We start from the raw sequence: 17659 nt of genomic DNA on the forward strand, positions 1-17659 counted from the left end.
GGCCGGCTACATCACAGGACTCTCCAGTAATAGTGTGGCCACGTGGCAAGTAGTCAATGAGCAAGACCCCTTTGGTATCCCAAAAGATGGTTGCCATGACTTTGCCAGCCGAGTCTTAAACTTTTTGGGACGTGGTGAAGCAAAGCCAGTCCACTGCTTACTCTGTTCTTTGGTTTCTGGGTCATAGTGGTGTACCCAGGTTTCATCACCAGTAACAATTCCCTCCATAAAGTTGTCTGCATCCCGACTGCATTGCGTCAAAAGAGCCTGACACACTGACGCACGTACAGCCTTCTGATCATCACTCAGACATTTCGGGACCCATCGGGCAGACAGCTTCCTCATATCCAGTCGATCATGCAAAATGGTATGGACACTTCCCTTGGCCTTTACTGACACCTTCATTCGCCTGTCTTTGACAAACAGTTGTCTCACAGCTTCACTGGTTTGGTCATTGGTCACCTCTGCAGGCCTTCCAGGTTCACCCGACCCCTTTTAAATTCTGCAACCCAGAATTTGACCTGTGCATACGAAGGTGCACTGTCACCATAAACATCTGACAATTCATCATGTATCTCCTTTCCCGGTTTCCCTTTTAAGTAGAGGTACCTAATTACAGCCCTGTATTCAACCTTTGACGAAAATTTGGAAGAATCTAGCCTTGCCATCTTTATAGATCACGTGTGTGACTTCAAATACAATTTCCTCAGTGAAACTTTGTCTATGCACGTGACATACATTGGTGCACAATACGTGACAAACATGCAGCCGTTAAGATCTGATAAATAGCTTAGGCTGCTTATATATTGAATGGCCCTCGTAGACTTCACAAGACAGAGTCTACTCTCACATGAATGAGGTTTATTTTAACTGAGCATGCATTACCATACGTAGATGTGGTTTACAGTGATGGTGTAACATGTAAAGGTGAACTGATATTAAGAAACTATCATGTCATACTTAACCACACCAACATGTCATTATTTTGACACACATGACTCCCCCCATGTCATCATCTTCTTAGACATAATCACCACACACACCATCATTTTGTTGACCAAACCCACCTGACATTTCATCATCTTGGTGAACAGAACCACCTGACATACCACAATCTTATTGAACACAACCACCTCACATATCACAATCTTAAACACAACGACCTCACATACCATCATCGTCTTGAACACAACCACCTCACATACCCCCATCATGTTGAACACAACCACCTTACATACCATCATCGTGTTGAACACAACCACATCACATACCATCATCGTGTTGAAGACAACCACCTCACATACCATCATCGTGTTGAACACAACCACCTTACATATCATCATCGTGTTGAAGACAACCACCTCACATACCATCATCTTGTTGAACACAACCACCTCAATTATCATGATATTGTTGAACACAACCACCTCAAATATCATGATATTGTTGAACACAACCACCTCAAATATCATCATATTGTTGAAAACAACCACCTCAAATATTATCATATTGTTGAACACAACCACCTCAAATATCATCATCTTGTTGAACACAACCGCCTCACATATCATCATATTGCTGAACACAACCACCTCACATATCATCATCTTGTAGAACACAGCGACCTCACATATCATCATCTTGTAGAACACAGCGACCTCACATATCATCATCTTGTTGAACACAACCACATCACATACCATCATCGTGTTGAACACAACCATCTCACATACCATCATCTTGGTGAACACAACCACCTCACATACCATCATCTGATTGAACATGACCTCAGACGGAACGACCATTGTATCCAGACTTTACAACAGTCGTAACCCTGGAAACATTTTGAGAATATCAGAAACCCAATGTGCCAGTGTTAACACATGGCCGAAGCTAATGAGACCACGAGCGCGAAGTGGCCACAGTGTTCCCAACTGTTCGTGGACATCAATGCAGGCGTCTTTCTGCTGGCGTCTTTCTGCTGGCGCCAGAGGGGATTACATTGTCTGTCGTCTCAGCCGCCATGGGTAATCTGCATGTCGGTTGTCACAATACATGCTTCTTCCCAGCTTCCAGCTCAGTGTGCCTGTCATAATTGCGTAATAAGAATACATTTACCTATCAAAGTAGCCCCGTTCACAATGATATGCGTTGTTGCAAGTAATTAATGAAACTTCAATTTGTTGATGATACCAATATTTTCTTTTGACAATTAAATGTCGACCGATTTTTGTCTGGTGGCGACTTTCTGAGAAGGAGGTTACCACATTACCGTTATAATGACGTGATGTGATGTTTTGGATCCACGGACACCGGAGTATTAACCGGATTAACCTTGATTTGATCGACGATTTGAGAATATGTTGCTGTTTTCAAATTTGACTTTAAACCCATGTTCCACCTGAACGCATGAACTGCAAATGGAGCAGCTGGTTAAAAACAAGTCAACCCAGCCTTGATATTAAATAACCACTACCAACATCTGAGTATCACTGAACGTATTAAATTCGTTACCCCGACTGAATGCCTCGACGGATTCAATGTCGTATGTTGGCCTGTTCTTTGATTATGTGGAAAACGAGTGTCTTGGTGGATTGTTTAAGAAATCAATCAAAGTATTGGCTGAAATACATTGTCAGTAGGACAATGAGAGGGTTTCCTCCGGGTGTGCCTGGCAATCACATACGATATAGTCGACCTCTTTAGTCTTCGTAACGTCATTAAACGTTCAGCTTTATCGCCTGACCCCCGCTTTGTGGTTGATTTTTCATATGTATGAATCCAATGACTGCCACGAACACTGCCCATATTCGAATCTGTGAACAAACGTTCAGGTAGGGACTGAAATGGCCATCACAGAAATGTACAACAAAGTTCATTCAACAAACGCTTGATGATGCAGACGAAGCAACGGTTTACCTCAATTGTTTCAGCAAATGTTTTGCGATATTTTACAGACGCTTCGATGGTCATCGCTATAGAATTACTCCCAGCTGTATTGAAACTTTGTCGTTTTGTGTTTTCATTTACATCGCGCTCAGGTATATTACAGTTAGAACCCCCCCCCCCCCCCCCCCCCCCACACACACACACACTCAGTCACTCTCACTCACACACTCACTCACACACACACACACACACACACACACACACACACACACACACACACACACACACACACACACACACACACACACACACACACACTCACTCACTCACTCACTCACTCACACTCACTCACTCACACTCACTCACACACACTCACACACACACACACACACACACACACACTCACTCACTCACTCACTCACTCACACTCACTCACACACTCACTCACACACACTCACACACTCACACACACTCACACACACTCACACACACTCACACACACTCACACACATTGATATCATGAGAAACGTTCCATGCCGTGGGGTAGGATGACTGACAGTCCACCAGGTCAACGAGCCTCAACACCCTGAACCTGAACAATTGCTGGGGATCCAGCCTTACCCGGTGCTGCAGCTATATGATGTATCGTTAAGTTACTAGGTATGTGGAAGTAGGTTTATCTTTCCCATGGAATGATAAACTGTAATTCCCTTGGAATGATACACTGTTATTCCCTGGGAATGTTAACTGTAATTCCCTTGGAATGATAAACTGTTACAATCTCATTAAAATCAGATCTAAGTTCTCGCTGCTGCTAAACAAAGATATGAGGACATTCCATTACGGGTCACGTCAGAACGACCTTTCGCGAACATTGACCGACCACTGAAATGACTAACAAGAAGTCGATATCAGCCAATTAGAAAGCAGCTTTCTCGAGCTTTACAGCACTCATTTCAACCTGGCGATGCTTATCCCATGGAAACGAGAGATATACGATAATTTTGACGAAAGCATTCGTAAGTGCCGTAACTGTCGTTCGGGATACCCAATTCTAACGTTTTCGAGGTTGCATGATCTTGATCTGGTAAGCGACACTTCGACAGGTCGGATGAAAGGTCGTTCCGTAGCGACCCATAATGAGATCAAAACTGTTATTACCTGGGAATGATAAACTGTAATTACCTATGAATGAGAAAACTGTAAATTCGCTACGAATTATAAACTGTGATTCCCTGGGAATGATAAATTGTAAGTCCCTGGGAGTGATGAACTATAATTCCCTGGTAAAAGATCAACTGTAATTCCGAGTTTTACATAACTAAACAGTTAAAGGACTGCCTTATACTTCTTATGCTTAAACCGAATAACTATCACCATACTGGATATGTAATCCTTACGTGAACCCTCTTGCCAGTAACATGACACGACACCTTTCATTTGGAATCCTCATTATGGAGCCTGAGACTTCTGAGACAACAGACGCCTCTGTGAAACCATGTCCATTGCATGCACTGGGGTATTTCTCTTCAATATTTTGCTGATAACGTAAAATTATATTACATCATTTTGCAATAAATCTCATGCTGATTTCTTCGAACTTTATCCTCAGATTTTCTAATGATATAGATAAAGTACTAGGTATATGTTCATATATTAATGGTAAGCTAGTTCTATGTGGCAATCCAAACATGACTGATTAACTTTTGGCTATTGGAATATACAGGGACTAGCCAAACAAACTAATGTACATAGTAGTGTAGAACTTCCACATTACCTACAGCTAGGCTTGACATAGAGCTGGATTAGTCAGGATGACATTGAAGATATTAGAAGTAGATTGAACGGTTATAATGTTACAGTTAATCCAAGCATGTGAGGCGTAAATACTAGAAGTAGCATGTCTAGAGGTGGCACAGCTCTTATGTTTAGGAAAGAATAGAGTATGTCATTCAAATTCTAGACAGAACTGATGGAGACATGCTGCAGATAAGAAGCAGTGGCAAGGCACTAAATAGTACACAGAATATCATTTTTGGAGTTATATATATACCTCCAGGAAATTGAAGCATCTGGAAAGTGAAATCACAGTACCCCTGTGCTACCTTTAAACAACATCAAGTTTGTTACTGACAAATAGGAAGCAGGCAGCGACTTTAATGCAAGAACAGGAACCTTGAGTGATCAGATAATATCAGAGCAACACAGTGACCATTCTCCCCTGCCCAGGATAACTAAACTCCTCCCCATAAACATGAATAACACAGAACCTGTGACCAGCAGATGTGGACGTGACCTAATTCAAACCTTTCAGAATGCTAACTCTTGAGAACTCCCAAAGTGGCATTGATGATCCAAAAGCCAAACTCACAGTATTCTACAGCTTTGTGGTACTCATTGTCTTCATAGCACTTTCCACGAAGGTCTTCTGTCAGTTTCGGAAACAGGTGGAAATTACATTGTTGCACACAGCCTTTGTAGGTCGAGAGGTGCTAGAATAGGCATTGTCATTTAGTCGTAGAACTCCAGCAGTCAGCATTCCTCGCTGCCTTTCTTTGATAGAATCGCCCTGGCGATGAAGCAAATCAGCATAGTAGGCACCGGTGATCCTCTTTTGACTTTATTATCAACAAGGATCACACCCTTTGCATCACAGAATACAGTGGCATAACTTTCGTCACTGATCTTGAAGACTTGTATTTCTTTGGTTCCAGGAATGTGGAATGGAGCCACTCCATGGATTGACGTTATGACTCGGGATCATAGTGGTAGACCCATGTTTCATCTCTTTTATAATTTGACGAAATCCACTTCAATTAGGTCTAAACTTTCTGTGGCATTGTCAGTTCTTTTTCCCTAAGATCAGAAATTAGAAAAATTGGCCAAAACGAGCTGATATCTTATTCATCTTTAAATGTTCATGAATAATAGTTTCAATGGACCCATGGCCTAGGCCTGTGTCTTCCTCAAGTTCAGCAATTGTAATACGTCTATCTGACAGTATAAGCTTTTCTATCTCTTTGATTGAATCTTCATTGATGGAGGATGAGGGACGTCGAGAAGTAGGGTCATCATCAAGGCTTGTTCTCCCAGCCTTAAACATAGCTGCCCAACGTTTAACAGTGGAATAGCTTCAGCACTTATCCCCATACACTTGTGACATACGGTCATGAATTTCTTGAGGAGTACTTTTGAAGTAAAAAACTTGATGACTGCTGGCTACTCATTCTGTTCAATTTCTGTGACCATTTGGACCCCTATCACGTCCAACTGGCTCTCACTAATATAAAAACGGCCTCAACAGACCAAGTACACTTGCAATGAAACTACTCAATGTACTACATTGACTCGTTCACTTTGTTATGGCCCATAGTTGAAAGATAGTCAGGTTAAGAACCCGTAAATAAGCAAAAAAAACCCTTTCCATATCCAATAGATATATATGCATAAAGCAGAGTCGATTGTACGATTCTACTATATCATGAGCATGGGTAAATCAGTGGAAGGGAATTAGCTATTTGACTGTTATTGAACGACATCAAATCATCAATATACCTGAAGCTGACGTTAAACTTCTTTGCCAAATTACCTTGTTTTGATTTTGCCAATCCGGACAGAAATTCCGATTCACATGCATAAAGAAACACATGCGCAAGAAGGGGAGTACAATTGGTGCCAATAGGGATGCCTGCTTCTTGCCTAAATGCCTTCCCTCCAAATTTTACGTAGTTAGTATCAACCAGGAAGTCCAGCATTTCACACATTGTTTTCTCAGTTAACTTCAGATGGCATTTGCTTTCACTTTTTACAAATTGTCCTGAACCTCTAAATATAGACTTGTTCAAGTAACATGTAAGACCAAAGGACAAGAATAAATGGTGTAACAAAAGCTGCAAAGAATACAAAGATGTAATGCAAGTTACAAGGCTAGGGCAAAGGACCCATATGATAGATTGGCGGCCTAGATTGATTCTGAATGAGATCATTTGTTATTCCGTTATTTTATTACCCAACCTGAAGATATTTCAACTGGACAGGCACATTCACCAAGAAGTATTTGGCTCTTCATGCATTTTCCCTTCAAGCACAACAACCTTTAATTCTTATCCTGGTTTACAAGCCCTTTTCCGTTTTTTGTTCATACGCTTGTTTAAGTCTGATCTGAACTGGTTCATAGATGCATAGTTGCTACAAATAAACAAAAACCAGGCATATAACAAATATTAACACCAAATTAATGGCGCAAACAAACACAGGCGAAACAGGATTAGTCAAGCCACAGTCATCTTCAAAACCACAGGTTTCACAAGCCACAAGTCTTTAGCAGATATGTACGAAAGCTTGGCAATTGCTACAATCACAGCCCTCTAAGCCAAGTGGCGGTCTTGGCTAATAAATTCTAGAGCCAGGATACAATACTCCCTATTATACTGGGAAGTGCAGACACGGCTTTCCCTCAAGCTTTCCTTGTGCTTCTCCTAATGCCATTAAATGCTTTTTTATCCACTCTTTTACACCATTTTTATCACAAGTTGGTGTAGGTGTACCACTGCCACCTCCAGTTAATGCAAGAGTCAAAGTTAATATACTGGTATTGGTTATCCCCTGTTCTCTGAACAATGTTTTTCGTTGATGACTTGATCAATAGTTTCTCAAATTCGACTGATTTGTGAACGAAGTGCCTCTCTATTAGTGGAAGCTGCTTCGAGTCGGGCTGATCTTTTGTCTTCTAAGTTACGCAATTTTTCCGCAACATGGCATCTACTGATAGATCCTATCAGGATATCCAAGGTCAGGAAGGTGAGCCTACAGCATGTTTAACTCCCATAGGATGGACCTGTGTTGGTAGAATACCAGGATTACGTGATTGTCAGAATTCGGGCACCTACTTCACTAACAGGAGAGAAGTTGAATTAAGTTCAATATTACAGTAATTCTGGGAAGTTGATGAAGTTCCACTTTCGACATCTATACTTTCCAAGGATGATAAATCTGTCATTGAATCTGTGAAAGATACAATCAGATGCCAGAATGGTTGGTATCAAATTGGCATTCCATGGAAGGAAATTGTTACCGGACAGTTGGGAAATAGCTTACAAACGTCTCTGCAGCACAGAGAAGAAATTATCAAAGACACACAGGTTGCTGACATTTATGATGGTATCATATCTCAGTATCTTGAGAAAGGTCACATTGAAAAGGTGTCCATTGATGAAACAGAAGTACCTTGTGGATGGTACTTACCTCATTTTCCCGTAGTGCGTCCAGATAGGGCAACTACAAAGGTTTACATTGTCTTTGATGCATCAGCAAAATGTGGAGGTGTATCATTGAATGACAGTATCCATCAAGGTCCAAAATTACAAGGTGACCTATTTCAGATATTGCTTAGGTTTAGAAGGTACTCAGTAGCCATAGTATGTGACATTGCAGAATTGTATCTTCAGATAGAAATGTTGGCAAAAGACAGGTCATTCTTTCGATTTCTTTGGTGGTCAAACCATCAGTTTACCAATTCTCAAGAGTAGTCTTTGGTGTTAATGCCTTTCCGTTTTTGGCACAGTACATATAACAAGAACATGCTGGAAGGTTTCAAGATACTCTACCAAAACCTGCTGAGACCTATATGGATGACCATATTGACTCACTTCCATATGAGTTCGAAGCCATAGAGCTGTATGAACAGCTTACAGAGTTATGGGGGAAGGCATGCATGTGTGCAAGAAAGTGGTTAAGTAATTCACCTGAAGTCGTACAGAAAAATCCCATTGAAAATAGGGCTACTGAGGTTGATCTTGGTAGGGATGAGTTGCCAACTGCAAAAACACTTGGTCTGATGTCGGTTGCTAAAGATGACGAGTTTAGCTTCTGTAGTACTAGTACACACAACAGTTGGATACTTACAAAGAGAGGTTTTCTCAGAGAAATGGCTGGGGTATTCGATCCGTTAGGATTCCTTGCTCTTTTCATCATCAAAGCAAAAATCATCATGCAGGAAGTCTGCCTGTAGGGTTTAGTTTGGGATGAAGAGCTTCAATATGATTTGAAACAGAAGGCATCGCTTTGGCTCAATCAAATGAAAGGGTTGAAGACTGTAAGATTCTGGAGAAGCTTGAAACTCAACTTCAACGTTGAGAACTGGAGATTGCATGTTTTCGTTGTTGCATTAGAAAGTGAATATGGGGCAGCTGTATACAACATGACTGCCTATCAAAGTGGGACAATGTCAAGTTGTTTGGAGGCATCAAAATGTCGAGTAGCACCTCTAAAATCAGTCAGCATTCATCGAATGGAGTTCATGGCGTTCATCGAATGGAGTTCAGTATTAGGAGTTAAACTGACCTTGACTGCTGTCAAAGCTCTTGAAATGAATATTGCTGGTGTGGTTCTTTGGTCAGATAGTCAAAATGTGCTGTGCTGGATACAAAAACATAGCCGCAAATTCAAAACGTTTGTAGCTAACTTGATAGCATTTATCCAAGAAAACACTATTCCTAGTCAATGGAACAACGTTCCTTCTTTTCAAAATCCAGCAGAATATCCTATCTAGGGGTACAACAGTTGCTAATTTGAACAAAGCATGGACCTCTGGACCAGACTTTCTAGAACAAGATGTAACTGAATGGCCTTTGCAGACATTGGTCACCCAAACATGATTCTGAAGCTAAGAAACCTGTTATATTGACAAAGCAGTTCTTTACAATGGTAACACCAGACTGGTGTTTGAGACTTGATCTGAGAAGACACTCAGATTGACAAAAACTACTTAGGATTACAGCATGGGTTTATAGATTTGTGAACAACAGTCGTTCTGAATTAAGTTTGAGAATCACAGGGGGAGGAGGAGCACGAGGAGCTTATTGATGCACAGATGTATCATTTAGGTCATGCACAAAAGGAGGAATTCACCATGCAAGGAGGTATCAGCACTTGAATGTGGGAAACAATTATCATCAAGCAGTAAACTCAGTGGACTTGATCCCATACTTGATGAAGATGGGTAGATTAGATGTGGAGGTAGACTGCAGTATGCAAATTTTCTCCCATTTGATGGCCGGTTCCTGATAGTTTTGCCCATTAGAAATTGTGTACCAAAGCTTATCGTGAAGAAATATCATGAAGATGGAAAGCACATCCTTGGTACAAACAAGATCCTTGGTCTATTATCTTCACGTTACAGGATCGTTTCAGCTCGTGAAGAGATCCGTGAATATGAAAAGGAATGTTCTTGGTGTCGCAGATTTTTTTACGAAGCCTGGTGTGTAAATCATAATCCTACTTCCAACATTTCCACTTCCACTGAGAGCATTTGATCAAACCGGTGTTGATTTTGCAGGACCTCTCATCACAATAAAAGGTAGGGGAAAGCAACGAGTTAAACACTACCTTTGTCTCTTTACAGGCCTGGCAACTAGAGCTGTGCACCTGGAAATGGTGTATGGTCTTGATAGCGACTCATTCCGAAATGCCTTTTACAGAATGGTCAACTGTCGAGGCTTGCCATGTGTAGTGAATTCAGATAGCGGGACAAATTTCACAGGAGCCATCAAAGAGCTGAAGCAACTTTTAGACAAACTGGATGAGGATTTCATTAAAACCTCCTTGGCCAAGGAAGTTTAGCCCACAATATTCACCACATTTTGGGGGTGCTTTTGAAGCAATGATAAGGTCTTCCAAACAAGCTATATATCCGATCCTTGGCAATGGCGACATCACTGATAAAGAACTTGTGACTGCCTTTACCGGAGCTGAATCGTTGATCAATCAAGGCCTTTAACTTAACAAAGTACACATCCTCATGATGACATTCCACTAACTCCTAATCACTTTCTTCATGGTCAGTTGGGTGAAATATTTGCTCCTGAGTGGGTTGATAAGACGGTGTTCAATCCGAAGAAAACGTTGGTGAAGAGTGCAAGAACTTGTATGCCACTTTTTGAAACGGTGGATGTTTGAATGGCTTCCTTCTCTCCTCAATCACCTAGAGACAGTTGGATCACCGGACGAATCATAAAGACACATTCAGGAAGAGATGGACACGTTCGTGTTGTCGACATACAGACCAGTAAGGATGTTGTGACAAAAGTGTGTCCACTGGAATGGAATGGAATGGAATGGAACGTTGAAATGACTGCTTTGTTTTTCAGGAAATGTTTGGACTTTTTATGAACAGTTTAGTTGCATATTAATTCAAATATAAATGCACATATGCTATTTTGTGACTGATAGCTTATAAGTGAAATGATACACCGGGCTCTATCAGTTGTAGGGGGAATGTTCTGGAGAACTATGGCAAGGAACTTGAAAAGTTCGCACTTGATTGGAATTTGTGAAAAGTGGGAGCATTCGTACGAACGCTGAGTGCTTCGCGTATTTTGTAGCTCGTGGGAATCTTCGGGCACGTGAAATTGACCATGTATATCGAAAGCTTTGTGAAAATAAAGTCAGTTAAAAAAACACAGCGTAACATATCGTTATTGTCTTTGTCGGTTATAATAAACCAAACGTTTTTGCACAGCAAATACAAACATTTTGCATTTCTATCTAATTTAATTCAGGTCTCTAGCATTTTGTAAATGACACATCGATTCAGACGTACCAGAAAACTATGATCGCTGTTCGAACCCCAGCACCATAAACATACATCGCTTAGGGATTTCCTCAAACAACAAGCTGACACGCTGTGAAATAACTGATTTTTTTTCAAAGCGGCGTTAAACCTCAAGTCACGTTAGTCACGGGGAGTCCTTGGATAGGTGAACGCGTTCGGCTGCTTGGCTCCTGATAGTTTCAAGGGCCTCGGTCCTGCCCTACACTCAAGCACATGTGGTGTCTCTTCTTGCACATCACAGGCAGCTTAGGTCGTATATAAACCCCCCTTGGATATGAGAAAGAGTGGGGTAAGAATGTGTTTTGGGCATGATATTCAGCATTAAAAAAGTGGCATTAAAAAAGTGAAATATTATTATTATCATTATTAGGGCTCCAAGCCGAAAGGCTGAGAGCCCTATTGTAATCATTCGATTTATTATTCATTATCTATTATTCCGGCGATTTTTGTACCAGAGCTAGCAAAATAACCACTGGCTCGATTGTGTTCAAATTTTGTATGTGTGTGGATACCGGTGAGTACTAGATTCCACCGTAGGCCCAAAGGCCAAGGGCAGATAACTAAAAAACAACAATTCTTTGAAGATGTATTTCGCCCTATTGCTCCGCAACCGCTTATCCGATTACTTTCAAACCTTGCATGTATCTGACTGCTTGAGCTGCTTGACATTTTTTGTTCTTTGACTTTGGTGGTTGGTCACGTGGTTTGGTAGCCATATTGGATTCAAGGTTTTCACAGTTTTCAGTTGCGGCCATATTGGATTTTGATTTTAATCATTTTTTTTTCACCGAAATTTTACTTTAAAGATCATATAATGATAGTTTGTTGACAGAAACTATTGCAAGTTTACATGAAGTTAGTGTGTCATATACATCTTATTTTCTGTTCTTGGGTGCATGGAAAAAGTAACACCACCACCAAGGTTCTTCACAAAAACTATTGATAGTTTACATAATGTTAGTGTACTATATGTACCTCATTTTTTGTTCTTTGACTTTGGTCATTGGTCACGTGGTTTGGCAGCCATATTGGATTCAAGGTTTTCACAGTGTTTTTTGGGTACCTGTCTTAAAATGCAAACAACTCCGAGTCCACTGCATGAAATGCTTTCAAACTTTCTGATAATTGTTTCCATACATAACACATCAAACGTTAATAGCCGATTTTGGATATCTGTTTTAGTTGCGGCCATATTGGATTCAAGGTTATCACAGTGTCCTTGGGGCACCTGTCTTCAAACAGTTGGAGGTCAACTGGGTTACCATTACTCAGTAATCAGCCGACTAGTGCGAAAACACGCCCAAACCAATTCAGTAAAGGACCTGCCGCGTACAGGACGCCCCCCTGTGACGTCAGGACGTGAAAACAGGATATTACTGCGATTAGTGCGAAGAAATCCATTTGCGACGACCACCTATCTGAGGCGTAATTGGTTACCCCATAGACGTCTGTCTTGTCAAACATTGCGGAATCGTTTAAAAGCTGCTGGAATGAGGTCCCGAAGAGTCGTCAAACGCCCCCTACTGGTACAGCGTCATCGGAGACTGCAATTACAATGGTGCTTGGCACACCAAGGGTGGAACCTCAGAACATTGAGACATATCCATTGGTCAGATTAAAGCAGGTTTCAGCTGCATGTGAATGATGGCCGAACGAGAGTAAGGAGGCACCAAGGTACAGCATACACCCCCAAGAACCAACTGTTCCGTTTGGTGGTGGCTCCGTGATGATATGGGGGTGCATATCCCACGATTGAAAGACCGTGTAACTATACGGGGCAATCTCAATGGTGAACGTTATATCCGGGAAGTTCTGGAACCAGTTGTTCTACCCAATTTTGACCCCCCCCCCCCCCCCCCCTTTGGCATCAAGACCCCTGACGATATCGCTAGACCCCAGCGTTCAAGAGCTGTGCCTGTATATTTGGCAAACAACGCCATTGCAACTCTACCTTGCCCTGCAATGAGTCCAGATCTTAACCACGTAGAGCACACTTGGGACAGGCAATGGTGCAGGCAATGGACCTCCTCCACACAATCTGGATGAATTGGCAGCTTAACTTTTTTGTATGAGTATATTACCATGTATCATATTTTGTTAAAATTTTCAAATGAGAAGTAACTACTGAAAGCGCGACATTTTTATGACATGTGGCGATGTCGGGCTTTGTTAAAATATTAAAATATGCAGTTATCATTACAAGCGCAACAATGCGACAACGCGACATTTTGATGAAATGTCGCGTTGACGCATTGTCGCGCTTTAGAAATATATTGAAAGTATGCATAGATGTATAATAGCCCGACCTTGAAAAATGTCGCGTTGTCGCTTTGTAGCGCTTTGGAAAAATAAAAAAGATTACTCCAAGCGCGACAATGCGACAAATGGCAAAAATGTGCATTGTCCAATGTCGCAATGTCGCGCTTTGGCTAATTATGATACTTTTTGCTTGTTTTTGGAAGGGCGACAATGCGACAATGCGACAACGCGACAATGTCCCTTGTATTATTCCACACAAAACCAGTCCCTCAGCTGGTGTCAAACCTACATTTGTCACAATATCTATTGATTATTTCATTATATATATATATATAAATATATTTCAATTATTCATTACATAAACCTGTTGTATTCTTAATGTATCATGTGCATAATCGTATTGCTAGTGGTCTTTAATATCCATTATATTAATCATAAAGCATTGCATCGTCCTAAGGTACCAACCATTGATATTATTGGGGTGGATGAGGTACGCGTGGGTTTCGTGATGGGTGGATGAGGTACGCGTGGGTGTGGTGATTGGGTGGGAGACTAAATATTCTTTCAGCTACAGCTGCAAACCAGGACCCTAAATAAAGAAACAATCTTGCAACAATGTATTTTGTAGCGAAAATATCTTTTTTTCTAATTATTATTGTTTTCAAGCGTGTCCTGTGACAATGAATTTCTTTTCAATAGACTCCCTGCGTCAAGTGGTCAATTGGAACCCCAGTGCAGGAAGCAGCCCAAACTGTGCGTCGGACACCATAAGTCAACTCCCACTCGTCATTCAACAAACAGTTTATTAAAAAAGAAAATAACAATATTGCCCACGTCCCTTTCTACTTTAGGTCTGCTAGTCCGATACTTGTACAAGGGCAAGAAAACAGAAAACAAATGATTTTGTTGCGAATATCAATTTTCCTAGATATACATTTAGTCCATTTCCCAGAGAGAGCAATTCATAATATTCATAGAAAGCATTGAAGTCCATGTGAAAGTGCTGAAATCAGACGCTCCGGAATTGGCCTCCAAGACAACCATACAAGCTATACACATACTAGTATTTGAAACTAAGGCATTTAGAAGTGATACATGTAAGGCAGAGAATGTATGGAGGTCAACTCCATACTCTTTCTGATAGTTCTGTTTATCCTCCAAACAAAACATTGCATACATTGCTGAATGTGTGAAACGTCACCTTTCATTTTGACATTGTGAATAATGACAATAAGAATTAACAATCTGTAACAAGCATTGAATTGCTAACATCCGACTTGGGGGTTCATTCGCAGGACGGTGACCAACTTATTTTTCACTAATCCTCTTCTAGGACGCGAAATCAATCATATAGGTACCTTCCTTAATCCGGATTGAGGGGGGTCGTCTCCAAAGCAAAGAGTAGAAATGTGTTACACAGCCGACATGAGCGTAAAAACTGATGTACATCACGGTTCAGTTTCATACTGTTTCTATTACTATCCTCAACAACAAAAGTTCCTGCGACACCAATATTTTAGTGTATTTTTCAAGCAAGTAAAGTTTGGTTTTCAATATTGTAGTACATGTATGGAATCAAGTCACAAAAACGCAACTACTATAGAAAAGCATGTATTCCATGCAAAAAATGACTTTTATGCAAGCCCCATGCATATCACTACCCAAGAATGGGTTTAAAAACATGTGCGTGAACGGGATTCCATATGCATTGTTTAGCATCGTGCTGACAACAACCACTCAGAAAAACAACAAAATTACGCAATTATTCAACATTACGAAATGCCACGCCTGTCCGAAAATGAGCGTCTGCGAGCGATTTTTTTCCATTTAGTGTTATATTGAATGTGACCTAAAACCTTCAGAATACAACTAATGCTGTCTGTATTATCGTGTTGTGGATGGTATTGCGTAAACTGACGTGACAAGTTGAAGTTCGATGAATACGCACTAGTAGTAGTTGTAGTTGTATTATTCGCGTAAATTATTTTGGTCAACACATCGACGTCCTGCGAATGCCCCGTTTGGATGCAGAAGACAGTACTTCTTGCTTCTCCAACACCTGGCCAAGGGATAGTGCCCATCGGTTTTGTTTAAGCTTGCGCTCATATCAAACACTGTCGGGGACCGGCGGATGCTTGTTGCACATACATAACAATTTGCTACAGAAAAATACACAATACACATACTTTTTTCTTCCACATCTCAAAATGACATATTTCACAGTACATCTAAAGTTGAAACAGCATTGTGATAATCGTTCACTGGTTTCTGGTTGGGGATAGGTTGTCTCTTCTACCTCTCCAGGACATGGGCTAGTTGTCGAAACTTCTTCTTACTGGGTGACACCTAACTACGGGGATCGTGGTCTAAGTACTGTTTGGATCAACCTGAAGTATCTCAATGCATTTGTAAGATTTAGATGCCAGTCCTCGAGATAATTTGTTGGCGTCCACCCATTGCTAAGAGACATTATTATTGTGTTTCGTGACAAAGTCGTCTTTGGCGCTAATGGTGGTTGGGTATCTTCGGTCATTTCTTCAATGGATCTTTAACGAAAGCTACAAAGAACTGGTTGGGAAAGCTTCGTTGAAGTCGCTGGTGGTATTGGTAACGTCGTTGCATCATCTATCACAGTTTAAATCTAAGTCACCCTGACTCGTGCCAGGCATCCTACACTCTAACATGCAGAAAAGACCCAAGTATCAAGTTGTCTGTCTCTACCTCAACTAGTGTAGAGATAGAAGAGACACCAGATAAGTATCAAGTTGTCTGGCTCTATCTCAACTAGTGTGGAGATAGAAGAGACACCAGATAAGTATCAAGTTGTCTGGCTCTATCTCAACTAGTGTAGAGATAGAAGAGTCACCAGATAAGAATCAATTTGTCTGGCTCTACCTCAACAAGTGTAGAGATAGAAGAGACACCAGATAAGTATCAAGTTTTTACTGTATTACATTACGACCCATGTAAGCTACAGCCTTTACTGTATTACATTACGACCCATGTAAGCTACAGCCTTTACTGTATTGCATTACGACCCATGTAAGCTACAGTCTTTACTGTATTACATTACGACCCATGTAAGCTACAGTCTTTACTGTATTACATTACGACCCCTGTAAGCTACATCCTTTACTGTATTACATTACGACCTATGTAAGCTACAGCCTTTACTGTATAACATTACGACCCATGTAAGCTACAGTCTTTACTGTATTACATTACGACCCCTGTAAGCTACATCCTTTACTGCATTACATTACGACCCATGTAAGCTACATCCTTTACTGTATTATATTACGACCCATGTAAGCTACAGTCTTTACTGTATTGCATTACGACCCATGTAAGCTACAGTCTTTACTGCATTACATTACGACCCATGTAAGCTAAATCCTTTACTGTATTATATTACGACCCATGTAAGCTACAGTCTTTACTGTATTGCATTACGACCCATGTAAGCTACAGCATTTACTGTATTACATTACCTCAACTTGTGTAGAGAAAGAAGAGACACCAGATAAGTATCAAGTTGTCTGGCTCTACCTCAACTAGTGTAGAGATAGAAGAGACACCAGATAAGTATCAAGTTGTCTGGCTCTACCTCAACTAGTGTAGAGATAGAAGAGACACCAGATAAGTATCAAGTTGTCTGGCTCTACCTCAACTAGTGTAGAGATAGAAGAGACACCAGATAAGTATCAAGTTGTCTGTCTCTACCTCAACTAGTGTAGAGATAGAAGAGACACCAGATCAGTATCAAGTTGTCTGGCTCTACCTCAACTAGTGTAGAGATAGAAGAGACACCAGATAAGTATCAAGTTGTCTGGCTCTACCTCAACTAGTGTAGAGATAGAAGAGACACCAGATAAGTATCAAAATGTCTGGCTCTACCTC

Source organism: Haliotis cracherodii, unplaced genomic scaffold, assembly GCF_022045235.1.
Source record: "Haliotis cracherodii isolate W230 unplaced genomic scaffold, xgHalCrac1.p SCAF_2, whole genome shotgun sequence".
Classification (NCBI taxonomy): Eukaryota; Metazoa; Mollusca; class Gastropoda; order Lepetellida; family Haliotidae; genus Haliotis; species Haliotis cracherodii.